This window comes from Anabrus simplex, chromosome 3 (genome assembly GCF_040414725.1).
Source record: "Anabrus simplex isolate iqAnaSimp1 chromosome 3, ASM4041472v1, whole genome shotgun sequence".
NCBI lineage: Eukaryota > Metazoa > Arthropoda > Insecta > Orthoptera > Tettigoniidae > Anabrus > Anabrus simplex.
This window is the reverse complement of record NC_090267.1, coordinates 270,557,161-270,577,628: the sequence shown is the minus strand read 5'-3', so window position 1 is coordinate 270,577,628 and position 20,468 is coordinate 270,557,161. Positions and strand designations below refer to the sequence as shown.

Below are 20,468 nucleotides of genomic sequence, written 5' to 3'. Positions count from 1 at the left end.
TAAAACAATTCCAGAGACTTCTATCAAACATTCAAGACTAATTTGAGAGGGTACCAAGCGCCCAGCCTTTGTTTTAGAGATGAAAATGGAAAGCTGGGCTTGACCAACAAAGAATACTGTACAATCATACCTTGGTACTTTGAAAACCTTAACTGTGATGAACCAAAAGAAAGATTCCCAGTGTGCGACCCGATCCACAAACTACCCAACTCACCCCCTCCTTGTAAAGAGATCAAACAGATTATAAACAGTTTAAAGAATAATAAGGCAGCTGGTGAAGATTTGATAAGTGGCAGAAATACTGAAACTGGCAAATGATGAAACTCTAGATGTACTAGTCAAGCTGTATGAAGATATCTGGAGAAATGGTATGATACCAACTGAATGGCTGTCAGCACTAATCCACCCTCTGCACAAGAATGGTGATAAAAAGAAGGTCAACAACTATAGGGGCATCTCAATAGTATCTGTTCCCTATAAGATTTTCTCCAAAGCAGTTGAGAACAAAATAGAAGCTCACCTTAACCAACAGATTGGGGAATATCAGGCTGGCTTCAGAAAAAGCTGTTCATGTCCAGAACAGATCTTTAACCTGAAGAGCATCATCAGGTACAAGAAGACAGGAGGACACAGCTACGTGGTTGTGTTTGTTGACTTTCAGATAGCATATGACTCCATTGACTACGAGTCATTAATGAATTTAAAGTTAAAAACTTCATTATTGTTCCGTATTGAATAGAGAAATAAGATGTACAATATTATAGGTTAGGATCCACCTTTCAATACTCCGTAATAAGATGGTAAAAAGTAGTTACAACCTGTTTAATGGGACCGGTTTCAACACATTTTAAGTGTCATCATCAGCCAATTTGCGAAGATTTTAAAACAACTAGCACATTGAATACAGGCAAAAAATTAACATTGTATCATAACGTAGCAATTCAGTAAATGTTCAAAACACATTTACTGAATTGCTACGTTATGATACAATGTTAATTTTTTGCCTGTATTCAATGTGCTAGTTGTTTTAAAATCTTCGCAAATTGGCTGATGATGACACTTAAAATGTGTTGAAACCGGTCCCATTAAACAGGTTGTAACTACTTTTTACCATCTTATTACGGAGTATTGAAAGGTGGATCCTAACCTATAATATTGTACATCTCATTAATGAATATTTTGGAAGAGTTTGGAGTAGACGATACGTCAAGAAATTTGATCAAACAAACTCTAACCAACACACTGTTGAAAGTAAAATTTATGGGCAAGATCTCAGAACCGTTTACAATCAGAACGGCTGTCAGGCAGGGAGATGGACTATCCCCACTCCTCTTCAACTGTGTTTTAGAAAAAGTCATTTGAGAGTGGAGGAAGTTGTTAGACCAAGAAGAAACGAAGGAAGATCAGTTCAGATATGGTCCTAAGCACAAAGGGGTGTACGTTGACTGCCTGGCATTTGCGGATGATCTGGCCATTTTTGCTAACAACATAAATTCAGCAGTCAATACGATCAATAGGCTGTCGGAAGTTGCTGTAAACGTAGGATTCCAGATTTCTATTCCGAAGACAAAATATATGACAAACATCTGTGATGGACCTGAATGGATGATCACTAATCTTGGAAAAATCGGTCGTGTCAAGAATTTCAGATATCTTGGTGAAGTCATCCAGAAGAATGGATTAGAAGAGGAAGCAATCAATGTCAGGATGAGGAAGTTAGACCAGGCATACCAAATGACAACGAATATCTATAATAAAAAGTCTATGAGTATAGGGTCCAAGTTCCAACACTGTAACACAGTTGTAAAACCTGAGGGATTATATGCGTCTGAAACTTTAACCTTAAGTAGTAAAGGTCAAGCTGACCGGCTGGAAAAAGGAGAGTGCAGGATACTAAGAAAAATCCTAGGTAATAGGTGGATTGATGGACAGTGACGAATGAGACCAAATGAGGATTTGTACGGCAAGATAGAACCTCTCACAGCGTCATATAAGAAGGAATGGCTATTATTTTACGGTCATCTCTTGAGCATGACTGATGATCGGCGAACAAAAAGAATATGGAATTTTATTCAATCTAAGGCAACAATGCCAAGATGGTTCCAGGAATGTGAAAAAGATCTGAGGCAGATTGGTATTTCTGACCAAGAAATTCATGACAGGAACACATTCAGAAGACCGGTGAACAACTATTAAGGTTTCAAAATGGCATCAACTTCCAGAAGACGGAAAGGACCTTTGAAGAGCATGAACAGGCACTCGTTGCTGGGCTCAGAAGATACTGGCAAGAAATCAAAGCCGGAACAAGAACAGGACCTAGACACTAAAATGGAGTTGGTTGTTATCACACAGTCCATAGAGGCTCAACTCTATGTAATATAAAAAATAATAATAATAATTTAAAAAACATCCCTTCATCTAGGCTACTTCTAATCTCTAGGAATATGGAATATCAATACTGGTATTCTGCTCTGAAAAAAGGATTCCTTATAGTGCCAATAAATCTACTTACACTGATCTCCCATGATTAAACATTGTTAAATGCCAACTGACCATACTAGAGTTCGGACATTAGCGTAGAAGGCATAGTATAACACAATGTACTTGAACCTGGAACTTAGAAAACTTGAACTATGGTAAAGAATGTGATTTTACAATTAATACTATTCCAGAATAAAGGTTCTCTAAATGTTTTGGTGAGAAATTTATCTTCAGAATATAGATGAATACATATAACAAAAACCTATTCTAGTAAGAGTCTGTTAAAATCTCTCAAATTATTACAGAAATGATGGCTCTTGTAATGAGGTATTTGGCCCTGACGACAGTAAAACAAAAACAAATTTTGGGAAATAAACTAGATAGGATTTCATCCTTTCATACAACCCACTTTATTCTCTGAGTATATTCTTTAATATGACAAATCACTACACAAATTACCTTGTACCTTGAACAATATTCTGGTATGAAAAGAAGCATAATTTATTAAGACTAGAAGCCATTTCACCAATAAGTTCACAGTTCAACATAAAGTGAATATAACTATAAATTATGTATGATCTGCAGAATTGATAAGGCCAATCATTCAAGAAAATTAGTTAATCTTACCAGGATAAATCAGCCCCACTCCCATGACTGCATGAAACATCATAAATGCAACCAACTAAAATTTCATACTTTTAAAGAGGTAGTAGTGCTGGAGAGAGAACTGAAGAAGGAGAATGAATATGGCATACTTCTCATATATTGCATGAATAATACTGATAATCACCGAAATATGTACAAAACTGTCTAAATATCAACAATCCTCACATACTGTACACCAATGACAAACTCTAAAAGAAAACATATCCATTAGCATCTGATCATGTTTGATGACTAGTTCTACCTGGCAGTTAGTATTATTTAGTAGTACCCATCCTCAGGATGTGACAAAATATTAAATTGCATTTTTAATAATTTAATGCTATTGGCTTTAAGTTCCACTAATTACTTTTTTAGTTTTCGAAGACACCGAGGTGCTAAAATTTTGAACCACACAAGTTTTTTTTCCTACGTGCTGACACAAGGCTAACTTATCTGAGCACCTTCTAATACCACCAGACTGAGCCAGGATAGAATCTGCCAAGTTGGAGTCAGAAGGCCAGCGCCTCAAACCGTCTGAGCTACTCAGCCCAGCAAATGACCATTTTATAATGATACACTCTGTAACAGAAGTCAACCAAACATTATATCATAATGCAATTCTCATGACCATACAGATGAATAATGTGTATCCATCAGCCATTCCACTGCAGTAGTATAGCCACAGCTACCATGCACAGGCATTTTAATTTGACACCATCTAGACCATCTGTATGTCAATTTTGATTTTGATGTTCAGTTTCACTCTACCAGATGGCACCTCTGCTAGACAATCTATGACCGAGTTTTAATTAATTTTGTCAGGAAAACTAATTCAGATTCCCCTTCCGTAAAATCAAAAGGAGTCTGATTAGTTAAAACATGATGAAAACCATGCTAATATAAGAGGAAAAGTTAAAAACATAAATCACACATAACCTTGAAAACACCTAAATCCCATACGGCAATAGCTATCTTACTAAATAAATAAAAATCTCAATAAGATTAATGCTAATCTCACTTCATAAGACATCGTTTGGGCTACAGCACGTAATCCTCTTAGTAATGCATAATTCGAATTAGATGATCACCCTTCAATTATAATAGTATAAAAATCATTTAAATGCGAACATTCCACGAAATGGAGCGTCGAATGGACTTTCTTTCGCCCTTCAAAAATCCAACTACCTCTGTTGGGTTTAAACCTGCATCTTGGAATCTGGAGGTCAACATTCCACCACTGATCCACAGAAGGTGGTGGTGGTAATAGCAGCACCAGCTGAGGTCATTAGTGCACAGGCTGCTTTGACACAGCTATCCATGCTACTTATCCTGTTCTAACCTTTCCCCTTTCCTTCCCTGTATAAATACTGCATTCTAAATTAATTCTAATCCACTTATCATATCCAACAACATGGCCTCCCTGAGTTATTCTTAACTCTCTCACTTCCCTGAACCAGTCCTGGGTGATAGAAGGTGTGTCCTATCAATAGATCTCTTCTTCTGATCAAATTTTGCCAAATTATTCTCCTTCCACACAGTATAACAATAATATTCTTCAACAGAAAAAAATTCAGAAATTTTAGTAGAAACACTTAACAAATTACTAAATTGTGAAGATCCTCCAGAACTTCTTCATATAAACACACAAATCCTGATTAAAACATCAGCAGAAAATATAAACCCACCCACAATCCACAAGCTTTGAAAGAGCTTGAAAACTACAAAGCAAGTGGAGAAGATCAAACATTTGCAGAAGTTTGGAAATATGTAGCAGAACCAGTGAAAATATCATTACACCAATGCATAGTGAAAATAGGGAACAAAGAATAACTACCAGGATACTGGACTACAGCTCCCCCCCCCCTCCTCAACCTCTCTCTCTCTCTCTCTCTCTCTCTCTCTCTCTCTCTCTCTCTCTCTCTCTCTCTCTCTCTCATACACACACACAAAATTTAAAAAATCAAATCTAGACAACCATAGAGGAAATTTCCTTTTAGATTGCACATACAAAGTCATGATAAGAATTCTATTCAATCATTAAGATCAACTTGAACTAGGAGAATACCATGGAGGATTTAGGCCTTGAGAAGCTGTCCAGAAAAGATACGAAGGATATAGGCCTTGGAGAATCTGCCCCGAACACTTAATCACCTTAAAATTAGTGATAGATGTGTACAAAAGAAGGTAAAAACAACAAGTTGTAGACTTAAAAAAGCTTATGATTGTATCCTCAGATCTTCAATGATGAGGATACTAAGAAATTTTGGATTTCATCCCAAATTAATAAAAATGATAAAATTAATCCTAACAAACACCAAATCCAAAGTAAAATTCAGAGGAGAAATATCTGAACCGTTTACAATTAAAATAAGGTTAAGACAGGGAAATGGTTTATCGCCATTAGTTTTCAACTGTGCAACAGAATATGTGATGAGGGAATGGTACAAAGGCAGTCCTAAGAAAATAAAAATTGGAACCAAAAAAGATCAAATAAACTTAAATTGCTTGGGATTCGCAGAAGATTAATAGTTACTAGCTAACAACATTCAAGAAGAAAGAAATCAAACAGAATAGAACAGAAAATAGAATAGACTATTCCGATCCGTTAGTTCCAAGTCGCCTGAAAGTGAAGAGAGAACATTTGTTTATTGCAATTCATTTATTCGAAAAATGTATTAAATTATCCTCCTTACAATTATTTGATTATTACTACAGTAAATATTATATTTAAGCTAATAATATTTAGATTCATTCCACCGATTTTATCATCCCTTTTTTTCTTTTCTTTTAACTTCCTTTTTGTCTTAGATATAGAACAATATTTTAGGACAAACATGAATCCTACCCTGAATTCTTTTAGTTAGTACTTTCCTTTCACCACATATCTTCTAAAATACAAAAGAAATTTGCTATTCTTCCTAGTGTAATCCACTATTTATTTGTTTTAACAATTATATAGAAATCCTTCTCTCTTTCTATTTTCATTTTACATTCACTAAATAAATATTTAACTCTAAGTGCGTCAGTTCCCCTACATACTCTCAATACATATGTCTCTTCCATTATTTCTCCACAAAACAATGATTTTCATTGTTTTCCTTTCTGGCCCGTATTCTTATGTATATCCCCGATTAGCCACCACGCTATACCTCTTACTTCTCTGTTTGAAAGCCTTTCTTTCTTTCCTTTTTTTAATTTTATTTGTTTTATGTCGCACCGACATAGATAGGTCTTAAGGTGACGAATGGAGAGGAAAGGCCTAGGAGTGCAAAGTAAGCGGCCGTGGCCTTAAGGTACAGCCTCAGCATTTGCCTGGTGTGAAAATGGGAAACCATGGAAAACCATTTTCAGGGCTGCTTCTCAATATCTTTCACCCTTAGGCCTGGTTTCATCAACACATGTTACTACTTAACAAGGTGTTAAATCATTTTAACATACAATTTAAGAAAATTTGCATTTCATCATCAACTGTTAACGTTAACATCTGTTAAACTGCGTATTAAAGTTAACATCAGCCACTTCCCATGTTAAATGGCTAACATTAGCATTTAGCAACTTGTTCCAAAAATGGCTGCTGTGAATCTCCCTTTAAATGCAGAATTGCTCTATTTAGATTTTTTACACAATAATCCTGATTGAAGAAGAGTTCAGCGACGTAAGGTCTTGGAAAATTTTCTTCATAGATACAGGTTATTGAAAATAGTCGTTGCTAAGATTGTTGACGAAATTCGAGTGGGGTTGGAATATCCTACAAAGAGAAACTTACCTCTTTCTCCAATGTTACAGGTACTGATAACATTACGATTTTTTACTACTGGTTCTTTTCACGTAATGGTCGGAGACAATGCTGGAATTCCTAAAGCCACTGTTAGTAGAGTTGTTTGTCGAATGTCTGCAGCAGAAGGTATGTAACATTCCCTTCAGTAGAATAACGTCATCAAATTATCCGCGACTTCTATAAAATAAGCCGTTTTCCTGATGTTCTAGGTGCAATAGATTGCACACATGTAAGAAGCCAATCACCTGGAGGCAATATGGCCGAAATATATCGTAATCAGAAGGGATATTTCTCTGTTAATGTTCAGGTGATTAGGGATCCTAACCTCCAAATCAGGTATATAGTTGCTAGGTGGCCTAGTTCTGTACACAACAGTACAATATTTAATAACTCCCATATCAGAGCACAGTTTGAAGTGTGGACAATTAAAGAAGGGATTTCCTTAGATGATAGTGGATACCCGCTAAGGAAATATCTGTTAACCCCATACTTATATCCTGAAGGAAGATCTCAAAACCACTACAACATAGCGTATATCAAGACACGGAACTGCGTGGAAAGGATGATAGGGGCCTGGAAAAGAAGATTTCATCTACTTTGGTTGGAGTTGCAGTCGAGGGGCCACCTCCTGTTTTGAACCTCTCCAACCGTTCTTCTCCCTTTGCTTTCTTCGCCAATCTTTTAACATTAATATAAAACTGGCACAGTTGTTTTTCAGTTCGGGAGGTTACGTTGGGATAAGAATTGAATCCCTTGCGGACTTTCTCCCACGCCTTGTCCTTTTCTTTTATCGTCAAGCCATCTGTGTGCTTGCATTCAATAACTTCTGTTATATTTACCAACAAATTCAATTAACAACTGCTTTTCGAAAGAGGAAAAATTAGAACCTCGACACCGTTTCACTTCACGCGCCACATTTAACAGCTATACTCAAAAGCGCATCGGAGCACGCTGTAACACAGCACGTTCGTACCACTGCCTCCTTGATTTGCATCAGTTCGCAATGTTGGGAGAGTTAACAGTCGATTAGTTAACATTTCACAGGAAAAGCTTGATGAAACGCAAGAAACCTAACAAGATGTTAATTTTTTAATTCAGTATTAACTAACTACTTGTTAGTATATATTTAGCATGTGTTGATGAAACCGGCCCTTATTGTTACTTTCTTGCTGAATTTCTCATCTTTTTTCTGATGACTTTACTCCAATAGTCTCCCTTTCCTGTTCTAACATCCTTTTCACTTTCGTTAACAAATAATGATCATTTAAGAGTTTCATCTGATATTGGCATGCTAACTTCATATCCCCCACCATCCCCTTCTTAATCTTAACCAGTATTTTATTATTTTCCTAGCTACAAGGGCCATTCCATAAGTCATGGAATCCATAGTATATCTTGTGATAATACAACAGCATGGGAATTCCACGATACCCACTGAACCGGTAAAGCAGCAAGTACCTGAATGCCAACATAAAATAGTGTTCCAGTACAGGAGGTCATGGCAAAGGTTGAAATGAAACACGTGCATTGGAACACTTTGTAAATTTATTTTACATGAGAAAAAATGGAACAAAAATGAATCAAAATCAAAATGAACTACTGTCCTTCAAAATAGTCTCCCAGTGCACCCACACAGTGTTGCCAATGGAGAAGGCGTTGAATGCCACTGCCATCAATGTGCGCCACCTGTCGCTGACATGCCGTGGTGTTACCCGCTCTGTTTGCAAAGCGCCTCCCATGCAATGGTTTCTCCAGTTCGTGAATAAGGTCGAAGTCACATGGACTGAGGTCTGATGAGTAGGCTGGGTGGAGTAGGATTTCCCACCCCCACCGCTGTACACAATTCTCATTGACGTCTGCAGTGGAGGTTGTAGCGTTATCATGGAGCAAGACTGCATTATCCAGCAGTGTCGGATGCTTGTGTCAAAGTGTACGTCGCAGATGGTACAGCAGAAAGTTGCGGTAGTACTAGGCACTGACAGTGTGGCCCTCCCTAACAGGGTGACACTAGAATATTGTAACTGTTCGTTCTCCTAAGGTCCACTTTAGAGGAGACGAAAGTTAATACTTGGGGACACATGAATATTGATATAAACTATATGTGGCTTGCCCGTAAATTGCCACTCAAATAGAATCAATTAACATTCCATGGTTTCCCATTTCTCTATGTAATGTTTGGGCGCCAGCGTTACAGTTCTAATCAAAATTGTAAAGCAAAATTTATAATTACTAGCATAGAGACTTATACTTAAATCACAGGAGTAGGATTTTAAATAATTAACCATTAAGTATCGCTTAAGAAAGAAAATTAACGCAATATAAAATACAAATGAATTTATTGTACAAAAAAATGAGATGAATCGGAAAAGTTCCTTTAAGCGTGGAGGGATTTAAGAATTTACGTTAGTGAAATTAACTGTTGCTTGCTTTATCCAATTGAAGCTCACCAATTGCAGCTTCCGTTGAGGTCATCTATTTTCCGTGGTCACTCGCCCCCCACTCCTCGTTGTAGAACTGGCTCCATGGACATCCTTCCTTCCTTCTGTGATATGGTTTGGGCTATCTGGACTAGCACTCCCTAATTGCCTAGTCTTTAAATTAGACATTGGCCCTATACTTGTGAAAATTGATCAGCGTTGATCGTACGAGGAGAAAATTCAGAGATATGAATTTGTCCATGTTAACAGAAATCTCAATCCAACTTAGCTAATCTACTGATACTATACAGACTTGTACCAAATGCCATGGACTTGAAGTAAACGTAGTTCTTCGTCCAGAATAATTACAGAATATATCACAAGCCGTAAGCTTGTTTCATCTCAGCCTGATCCAACAGCATCACAGAAGCTAAGTACTGTGTCGAAGCAACAACTCACTGTACGAAAATAACTGTCTCGAAGCGAGCATTCACTGTCTCAAAAATCAATAAAGTAGTTGACGTTCTGGTAGTCGTGTATGAGTCCGTGATTGCTCCGCGCTAGATAATATATCCCCGGGCTCTCCCCCACTCATGGTAATAGCTCAACACCAAAATCTATATAACGAAGCATTTGATTCGTAGATCGCATTATCATCTCCCTCCCTTCATTCTTGACAAGTCAAGTAGGTGTGGCGATGATGTAGTCTGCTGGCTATCCTTGCACGCGGGTAGCTCTGTAGTGCCTCTTGCTTATGAGTTTAACCCAGTGACTCATTCCAAACTCCCCGCTTCAAGAATAACTTTTCCGTGTACACAAGTATGAGATGAAATGATTACAACTCTGTCTCAACATTGACCATATTTACAATACATAATGAATTCCTATCCTACGTAATATAATAATTTAAATAATAAATGATGTTCTAATATATACAATGTGATTCCAAAAGCCTTATTTACAAAGGATTGAAGTTAAAATAAATATGTCATATAAATAATTGCCGATGGTGGATAATCTTGATATCGAGTAATATCGCGTAAAAGTATGGCTGGAGAAGCCTGGACGGTTACAATATCATGGCTGTCATACACTAGAATGAAGATGGCCTTCATGGGTGATGGATTCTTTCGCACCTTGTGTCAACATAGTGAACCTGGATAACGCCATTCTGCTGATAGTGTCTTCAATTCTGGTTCATACGCTCATGCCCAGGTTTCATCAATCGTAATAATGCGATTCCCGCTCAAATCACTCCAGGTTGATACGGCTGGCCTCATACTGCATCCACTTCTGCATCTCTTAACTGATGTGGTACCCATTTTGAACACTTCTTGCACATCTTCAAGTCCTGCCATAAAAAGCAGAACACTGTTGCCTTCGACATATCCGAGCACAGTCCAACGTCGGTCCTTTGTTAAATACTGTTCAATTACAGCAATGGACAGGTCAGTACGGGCCGACAAGGGTCGCCCACTTCGCGGTGACTCTGCCGTTGCTGCAGGTCTATGTTGAAAAGCCTCCACCCAACATGCAACTGTTCGATAAGACAATGAACAACAATGAACAATCACTCACAGCTGCTGGTAGTTCCGCATGACACTGAGTAACATTTCTACCAGCAACAAAGGCAATTTCCACGTATGCTCGCTGTTCCACTCTGCTTAAATCCATCTGTAGCATGGCCAAGCTCAAACTGAATGTTTCAGGCGCTGGTACCGAGCCATCCTCGCATGCGGTTGCAATCTGTCAGTTGACTTCGGTACTGTATGCCCCGGCTTTTGAATGTATTTACTGCGATTATGGTGACGCCACATGTTCGCAGATATGAAATGACCACCATATATCTGCTTGAACGTTGATATCTTAACAGTATTGTAACTCCATTCTTGGCTGTACGTTCTGGAAGACGCATTATTATTTTATAGAATTTGTTATTCATTACATCTAATTCTTTTCTCCCTACTTCAACAACCCATATTTCTGCTTCATATAATGCTCTTGATATCAGCAGCACATTTAACCTCTTAACCGGACATGGCAAGTTAATTCGTCTACCAATAGTATTCAATCGGGTAGTAACGAGTTAAACGCTTTAGAGCCTTTGAAAACTTTCATCTGCTGGGTGGGACGTGTTATCTCACTTCTTTATGTTTTTAAGTGTAGTTCTATGATCACTTTATAATAAAATAATGGTGAGAAACAGAGGATGGGAGGTCCACTTTAAAGGTATTTGGTATTTGGTATTTAATCAAACGGTATTGAAAAGGAGGACCTCCCTTCCTCTGGCACTGTTCATTGTCAATACGGAACAAAATTAAGTTTATTACAAATAAAATAAAAATAATAATAATAATAATAATGATGATGATGATAAATACAATGAAATATTGGCACGCCAATCTTCTTCTGTACATAATGGCTAAGCGTGTTCATGCCGATGATGAAACTATTCTTCATCTCATTGATTCAGATGACGAATTAGATGACAACTCTTTGGATACCAAGGATAGTACAAGTAGTGAAACTGACAGTGAGCTTGTTTCTGAAAATGAAAAAGAGGGAGAAGATATTAGCTTACCTACAGCAAGTGATGCAACCATTTCACACTGGCATATAAAAGGTAATCCTCTTACTCCTTTTATGTTTTTATTGCACAGTATAAAAATTATTGATGTTATTCCAACGAAGCGACCCCATTGTTCTATTTTAACCAGTTTATGGAACAGGATCTTATCAAGGTAATGTGTGAGCAAATAAATAAATAAATAAATAAATACACAGAACAATTTTTCGAAGTTCATACGGTACTGAAACCTCGGTCGCGAGCTGAGGATTGGACTCCAACTACCACACGAGAGAAACCCTTCTCGTTTTTCAAGGAATAATAAAGAAGCCTACTTATGAACTGTACTTTACTCACAGGGATTCCACCTTGACACCATTCTTCAGCAAAGTGATGAGTGAGAAAATGTTTTCATTATTGCTGAAATTTTGTCATTTTGTTGACAATAAGACTTACAATGACAACATGAGAGCAAAGTTATTGAAAATCTCATCTGTTTTGAATCCAATTAGCAAGAAGTGCCAAGAATTGTATACTCCACAGGAAAACATTTGTGTGGATGAATCGCTAGTGCTGTGGAAAAGAAGGCCGGTAGAAGCAATTCATACCATTGAAAAGGAGTCACTTTGGTTTCAAATTGGTTAAGGGTACATTTGGAATTTTATTATATATACTGGGAAGGATACAGACTTTGGGAAGGAACTTGTACCCCAATACTCCTATATCAAGTAGAGTAGTACGGGAACCGTCACATTAACTACTGAACAAAGATACACATTGTATGTAGATAACTGGTAGTCCAGTGTCCAGTTAACTGAAACTTCATGTAGAATGGACACTGATATGATGGGATGATGGGAACGATGCATATAAATCACCTTGGGGTACCTAATGTTCTCAAGAATAAACATTTAACAAAAGTAAACACTTTGCCAGGTATAAGGAAAGGTTTTGGTTCTATGCTGTAAAGATAAGATGGAAGTTACTATGATTAGTAAGATTCGTGATGAGACCTTCATAGACATAGAGAAAAGGAACACAGCTGAAAGAAAACCCAAGCTAGCAGTGGACTACAATATGGGTGGAGTAGATAAGAGCGATGGACACATGGAGTCATATCCTATCGCAAAAGAAAGAGTAAAGACGTACTACTTCAAACTGTTCATGCATTTGCTAGACAGTGTTTGTTTCAATGCTTTTTAGCTGTATAAGAAAACTGGGAGGAAGCAGACAGGTTGCACTTTCTGACTGAGCTGGGCAAAAAGATAGTTCAAGAGAATCTTAGAGAAGCAGAGAATGGAATGAGAAGCCCAAAAGGAGGAAGGCCATCATTGAAACCTGCACCAACACAATTTACAGAGAGGCATTCCCAGACTTCATCCAAGGCCAACTAGACAGACAGGCCACAAGGCTCCCCCTCCACTTCCGGCGCTACGTCACACAAGTAGCCGGTCGCTTCATTTTTCGCCAGTGATTTGTAGGCTGATCTGAGCATGGTTGGCTTAATATTTTTCACATTTCCTGGGGCGTATAAGAAGATAAGACAGTCAACGTTCCTTACAATGCCTCATCCTGTGTATTTACAGTCTTGTACTGCAAAACTAGGCATGGGAAATTCGGGTATAGATGATTCACACTGGAATTACTTGAAAACAAAACTAAAATTGTTAAATGAACATGAAAGATTTTGTAACTTGTTGTTGGATGAAGTCTCTGTAAAACCTGAGCTTAACTATATATTTTTTTTGCAAGTGGCTTTACGTCGCACTGACATAGATAGGTCTTATGGCGATGATGGGATAGGAAAGAGTTGGAAGGAAGCGGCCGTGGCCTTAATTAAGGCCTGCCGACAGTGGGATTCGACGCACTATCTCCCGGATGCAAGCTCACAGCCGTGTGCTCCTAACCGCACGGCCAACTCGCCCGGTGAGCTTAACTATAAAGGAGGAAAGGTAGAGGGAATTACTTTTAGTAGTAAAAGTGGAGAAAATAACACAATATTAGCCACAACTGTACAAACCTTTATGTAGTCATCCATTCTTTAAAAAAAATAAAGACGTCGTTGGTTTGTTTCCATGTAAGAACCTAACGTTACATTTCTTAGAAGAACTAACTTTGCAAGTCCTTAAAGTATTAACTGATATAAGTTATAAGGTAGTATGCATAACTTCTGATAATAATAGTGTTAATAGAAAAATGTTTGCAAAGCTGTGCAAAAGCAATTTACAAACCACTTTTCAAAATCTATTTGACGAAACACAAAAGATTTTTATAATGTTCGATACTGTTCATTTATATGAAAACTTAAGAAATAACTGGCTTCATCAAGCTGATAACTTACAAATTTTTGTGTTCCCTGACTTTGACAACCCTGAGTCGGACAAAACATGTTTTGCTAGTGTTGGTCTGCACCAGTGGCAGCTCGTGCTGAATAACGTTGGTGGTTCTGCTCTGTGAAGCCCAGTCCATCATAGTAAGTGTAATAGACAAATGTAAATTCGTATTGCATACGGAAAGTGTCAGCTGAGCTCGTGTGAATCCGTCCTCCAACCCTGCGGAAACGCTTTACTCCATGTCCTATTAGTGTGAAGTTCTCGAAAATGTACCGAAATAATACAGTTAGATGTTAATCTCAATTTGTAAGACCCCGATTTCGAGGGACATCGACAATATAAATAACTGAATTGTACAAAAAACAACAATTAAAAAGTTACAAAACATAAAGTCCCTCTTCAGCTTATCGAATAAAAATGTTGATCTATCGACACATTCATATTTACGAAGGTTTCGAGACTTGCAAACATATTTGGCAGCCGGTTTTCTTAATGGAGGTGGAACATCATCTGATGATACTAGCGTTTCTGTTTTCATTTTCGTGACTACCTAACTCGGAAGAATTCACAACCATTACGGAGAAACATTGTCATGATTACTTGCAGGCCTAAGAACTCGCTCATTCGCTTCGTACGAGAGAGAATGTTTTCGGTCGTTGGATAGAATTTTGCTGAAGTCCTGGTCATTTACACCAAAGATAGAAAAATATATATAGCCCCAATCATAAGGTACGTTGTTTGAAGACATAACATGGACAGTAAATTGATTTTGAATTAATCACAACCATCATTTATCACGCATTTATCTTGTATTTAATTTATTTGGGCTTTCTTTCTACTGAACAGAAGCATCACAACTATACTGTAGTATCTGAGAATGTTGACATGTAAGAATTTAAACTATATCAATATCCACACAGTTTTATAAGTTCTCTATTTACACTGATAAGTACAATGGAGGGAGCTTTTCCCAAACAGCTGAGATTTCAACATGCTTCCTTGCTGCAGTGATTCTCTCATGGATGGTGGCGCTGTCTGGTGTATTATTTACTAACTGTATGGTCACGGGAGTAGGCCAGCCGTACTGCAAGGCGTGCAGTTCATACAGAACCTTATGGGCGACCCTTAGCCACCTATCGGAAGAAAGCTGTAGTTAAGTGTGCTCTCCTAATGTTCTGTCGCTCACAGATCTAAACAGGGTTGCCAGATCACCAGTAGTTGTATGGGTATCGATCTTTGGCTCGATATTAACATGCAATATGAAGGAAGGGATCGCTAATCACTATATATTACTGTATATCATTCATTGTGGTGGTTCTGCAGCTCTGCAGATCATATTATGGAGCCGCGCCTGGTCTGCACAGAGGAGAAGAGAACGATGTAGTTAAGCATGCTCAATAAAAATGTTGTACCCAACTTATTTAGAGCGAAAAAATGTAAACATTTGTTCTAAGCTGTTCAATGAGAATAATGTTGCCGCTTTAAAACACTTTGATTAAATAAAAAAATGGATATGATTTTAACGAACCTCACTGTAACGCAATATTTTCAATTCATGACAACAATGTTTTATTTCTGTGCAAGTTTTTAACATGGTTAATTAGACAGAATAATCTGTCTGTTCAAGGGGGGATCACACAAAAAACAGAGTCGTCATGGAAAACTAACTAACGAAACTCAAACAGCCATAGTTCACACTATGAAAACTATTTTGAAGTTAATACATTTTTGAAAACAAGTGTAGGATTCAAGTATGTATTGTTAGGGAACAAACTGACAAACTAGATGCAAGATTTGGGCAGTACAAAGACATGAGTGGTGCCTGCTACCATATTTCAGTGAAGCAAATCCTTGAGTCAGAACTAAAATTGAAAGCCCTGACGGTAATAAATGCTAAACATGCAGCCATCTCTGTTAGTGATATTTCATTAAGTACGTGGATCGCAAGAGTTCAGAGAGTAAAAGCTTCAAACCTAGAGACATTTCACATTTTGAAAGTGTGGCAGTTGGCGATGATGGGATAGGAAAGGCCTGGGGATGGGAAGGAAGCGGCCGTGGCCTTAATTATGGTACAGCCCCAGCATTTGTCTGGTTTGAAAATGGGAACTGTGTCTGAAAACATTTTGATAAGTCTAGTTTATATTGGCGGATATATCTGTAAAATAATTATGAAAAATTGTACATGTGTAAGTTGTCAAGGAGTTTTTTTTGTTAAATAATGACAACGTAACGCCAGATGTGTTAAAGCCAGAGGACAATTATTATTTCATTATAATCGACAGGGGAGCTTTGAAATATCCATCACATTTTATTGTTAACGTTTTGATTACACAATTTAAAATATTTAGTGTACTTATACGTGATTTTTTTTTTGCTAGTGGCTTTACGTCGCACCGACACAGATAGGTCTTATGGCGATGTTGAGATAAAAAAGGCCTACAAGTTGGCATGGAAGCGGCCGTGGCCTTAAGGTACAGCCCCAGCAATTGCCTGGTGTGAAAATGGAAAACCACGGAAAACCAACTTCAGGGCTGCCGACAGTGGGATTCGAACCCATTATCTTTCGGATGCAGGCTCACAGCCGCACACCCCTAACCACACGGCCAACTCACCCTGTAAGCGATAAATTTGAATCTAGGTTTTAACATGGGGATTCTCAGAGAAACATTCTGATTTTGCTTGCCTACAATGTTCTGAAAAATGAAAATGTCATGTTTGAAACATGCAGTGATTGTAGAAATAGTTTTAAAGATTTCATTGGCAAATGTATATACATCTTTTATAAAATATTATTGAATAACTATAGAAATCGCAGACAAACTCGTGGCTAAGAAGGAAGAAATCCTCAAGTAAGGATACCCATAAATCGGCAAAGAAAAGAAAAATGCTATTTTCTTTACGTCGCTCTGACACAGATAGGTCTTATGGTGACGATGGGATAGGAAAGGCCTGGGGATAGGAAGGAAGCGGCCGTGGCCTTAATTAAGGTACAGCCCCAGCATTTGCCTGGTGTGAAAATGGGAAACCATGGAAAACCATCTTCATGGCTGCCGACAGTGGGGTTCGAACCCATTATCTCCCGATTACTGAAAAGAAAAATGGATATAAACTGAAACCTAAAGAATTGTTAGATAAGTTTTAAGCTGAAGCCTAATTTCTAAGAAAGGTTTCAGATTATTGTTGCGAATTGCTATTATGGGTTTGCCTAGTAACATTAAAACTATTTTTATACGTATTATGAGTTTTAATCTTTTGCATGAAACCGTGTTCCGTTACAAATGACAGATGTGAGCTTAATTTTACATAAAGAAATGAAAATAAACTGCCCCGCCAGTTTTCCCCCCTCCCGCATAAAACTCGTGTAGTACACAGCCTAAATAAAACTGCAACTGATGGTGTGTTCAATTATATCATTCAATAAATGAACAATATCATGGTGACAGTGAGAGCGGGCTGTACAATACCATGCTGAATGCCAGCCACTCTCGTGACGTCACGGACCGAGCCTTGTGGTCTGTCTATCTAGTGCGGCCTCGCTTCATCCCATCCAGTGACCAAAAGAAGTGTGCAACCAGGCGATGCAAAGTGTGTAATGATAAAGGTGCATCTTTTTATAGATTTAAACAAGCCTATGACAAAGTTAAGAGATCGACATTGTGGGAAACAATGAAGGAGTTTAAATTCCCACAGAAGTTAATGAAATTGACTAAGATGACCCTGGAGAACAGCAGAAGTCAGGTAAAAGTGCAGGGAAGTCTGTCAAGATCTTTCAGAACCGAAGAAGGCCTAAGGCAGGGAGACCCCTTATCACCAGTGTTATTTAATCTAGTGTTGGAGAAAGCTGTAAGATCAGTAACTACTAATCCGGTGGTAATATTTACAATAGACTGATCCAAATTTTGGCTTATGCAGATGATGTGGTGATATCTGCTAGAAGTAACGAGGCACTTACAACTGCCTTGAGGGAGCTGAAAGATGCGGCTGGGTCCTTGGGCTTGGAGATAAGTGACTCTAAATCTAAATATATGGTAACAGAGAGAAATGGAAGGAACACTGAAAAACTCCAAGTGGATGGTTACACCTTTGAAGCAGTAGATAGCTTCACATATCTTGGCTCAGTAATAACATCAGAAAATAAAGTTGAGACAGATATTGTAAATCGAATTAAGGCTGCCAACAGATCCTACAGGGCACTGAATCCCCTTCTGAGAAGTAAAAACTTAAGCAGGAAATTAAAACTGACTCTCTACAAAACAATAATTAAACCAGTGCTTATGTATGGGAGTGAGGCATGGGTATTGACTGAGGCCACAGAGAGGAGATTAAATGTGTGGGAAAGGAAAGTACTGAGGAAGATATTCGGACCGGTGAAGGAGGGAGATTTATGGAGAATCAGAACAAATGAAGAAATAAGATTATTGTATAAGGAGCCGGACTTGGTGACATCAATCAAAATGAGACGAATTGGATGGCTGGGGCATGTACAACGGATGGAGGAGGGAAGACTTCCAAGGAAAGCACTGACAGGACACCCTGGGGGCAGGAGAAGGAGAGGTCGGCCCCGGATGAGATGGCTGGAGGATGTGGAGACTGATCTGAGGACCGTTGGAGTCAGGAGGTGGCGTAGGCGTGCTGAAGACCGGGATGACTGGAGAGCTGTGGTCAAGGAGGCCAAGGTCCTTAAAGGACCGTAGAGCCATGGAGTAAGTAAGTAAGTAAGTTAGGAAAGAAAGTCTCTATTGGTGCCAGACTGCAAGGTTGGACATTGTGTAGCTCGGTGCTTCAAGGCGTACCATTGTAAATAGAAAATAAAGAGAAATAATTTTGAAGACTGTCTTACTACTCTTTTTTTGTAACATGTATAGAACAGTCCTTTACTTTTATTTTTCACTGCTTTTCTTGATATATTGTTATAAAACAAATATTCATACAGTATAATAATAATGTACTTCATTACCACAGTGGCATAATTTTATTGGTTGTTACTTAGTGTCAGACGTAGTCTCATAATGTAATTGCAAGAAGTCAAATCATGGTTTGAATTAAAAATTCAAATCAAAAGAAACCACTTTTCCCTTTGCAAACACCAAATGACCATGAATATGTTTCTCTGTCATGGCCATTCATCAACGGATGCTAATGTCAGATGACCACCAGCCATAAGACAAAGCCTGCATGGTTGCTAGGCAACACTGTACGACCAGCGTTAGGCCTACATCACAGCCTGTATGGTTGTTAGGGTTACACTACCCTCACACATTTTGTGACGCTAACTTCCATAACGCATATTGTCGTAGTTACATCGTAACTGGTGTAAAACCTTTAATTATTATGTTTAATATATTTTAATTATATTTTATAAAATGCTAAATTATCTTTTATTAAATGTTAAACATGACAAATACATGGTTTCCCTGTAAATATGTAATATAAAATTTGTATAACCTCAAATATGTATTGTGTATAGGTTTAACATCAAATCTGCATAGTCGAAAGCGTTAGAAAACTCTATAATGTTCATATATTAGCTTAATTGTACTATAATTTGGTATATATGAAGGGTTCTGGAAACTTACTGTAAGGTTTATTATCCAGATACATGTAGAGATATTAAGAATGTTGGAGGAATTTCTATGTGTATTGGTAAACAGTAAACGAAAGTTTCACACTGATCCATTACTGGAGTACTCCATTTGACTAGCTGGCCGATCGATGTTTTGAGTGTGTTCCATTAGTGTGCTGTAAGAACCCTACCAGAAATCGATAATTCTAGATGGTTGATCGAACAGTATATATATCGAGCCGTCAGTCAGTGAGGCAGCGAGTTCAAGAGAGAGTATGTTATAGTGCACGAGTCAGTGTTGATATCTGTACTTGTCAGAATCGACTTCAGAGATTCCACTATTAAGTGTTGTAGTGTCACTTGCTAGTGTGTATAATTCTGTGTTGTGACTTACAGTGACAATAAAGTAATTTATATAAGGAAGTGAAAGTGTTCTCGTGTGATGTTTATTTCCGTCAAATAAAATCGCATTTGAGAACAATAATATTTTCAGATGAAAACCAGCCAAAATAGGCAGGACTAGGCATGCATGCACAATGGGAGGCACGAGTTTGTTCATCATTCAAGAAAGTGCATAATTTTTTTTGCTAGGGGCTTTACGTCGCACCGACACAGGTAGGTCTTATGGCGACGATGGGATAGGAAAGGCCTAGGAGTTGGAAGGAAGCGGCCGTGGCCTTAATTA

The 20,468-nt window shown here is 38.0% G+C and overlaps 1 protein-coding gene across 1 annotated transcript in view; it reads right to left on the bottom strand.

The window, feature by feature from the left end:
* Sbf (SET domain binding factor) overlaps window positions 1-20,468 on the bottom strand; it is an 851,001-nt gene that overhangs the window by 656,235 nt on the left and 174,298 nt on the right. The gene's annotated exons all lie outside the window — the stretch shown is intronic.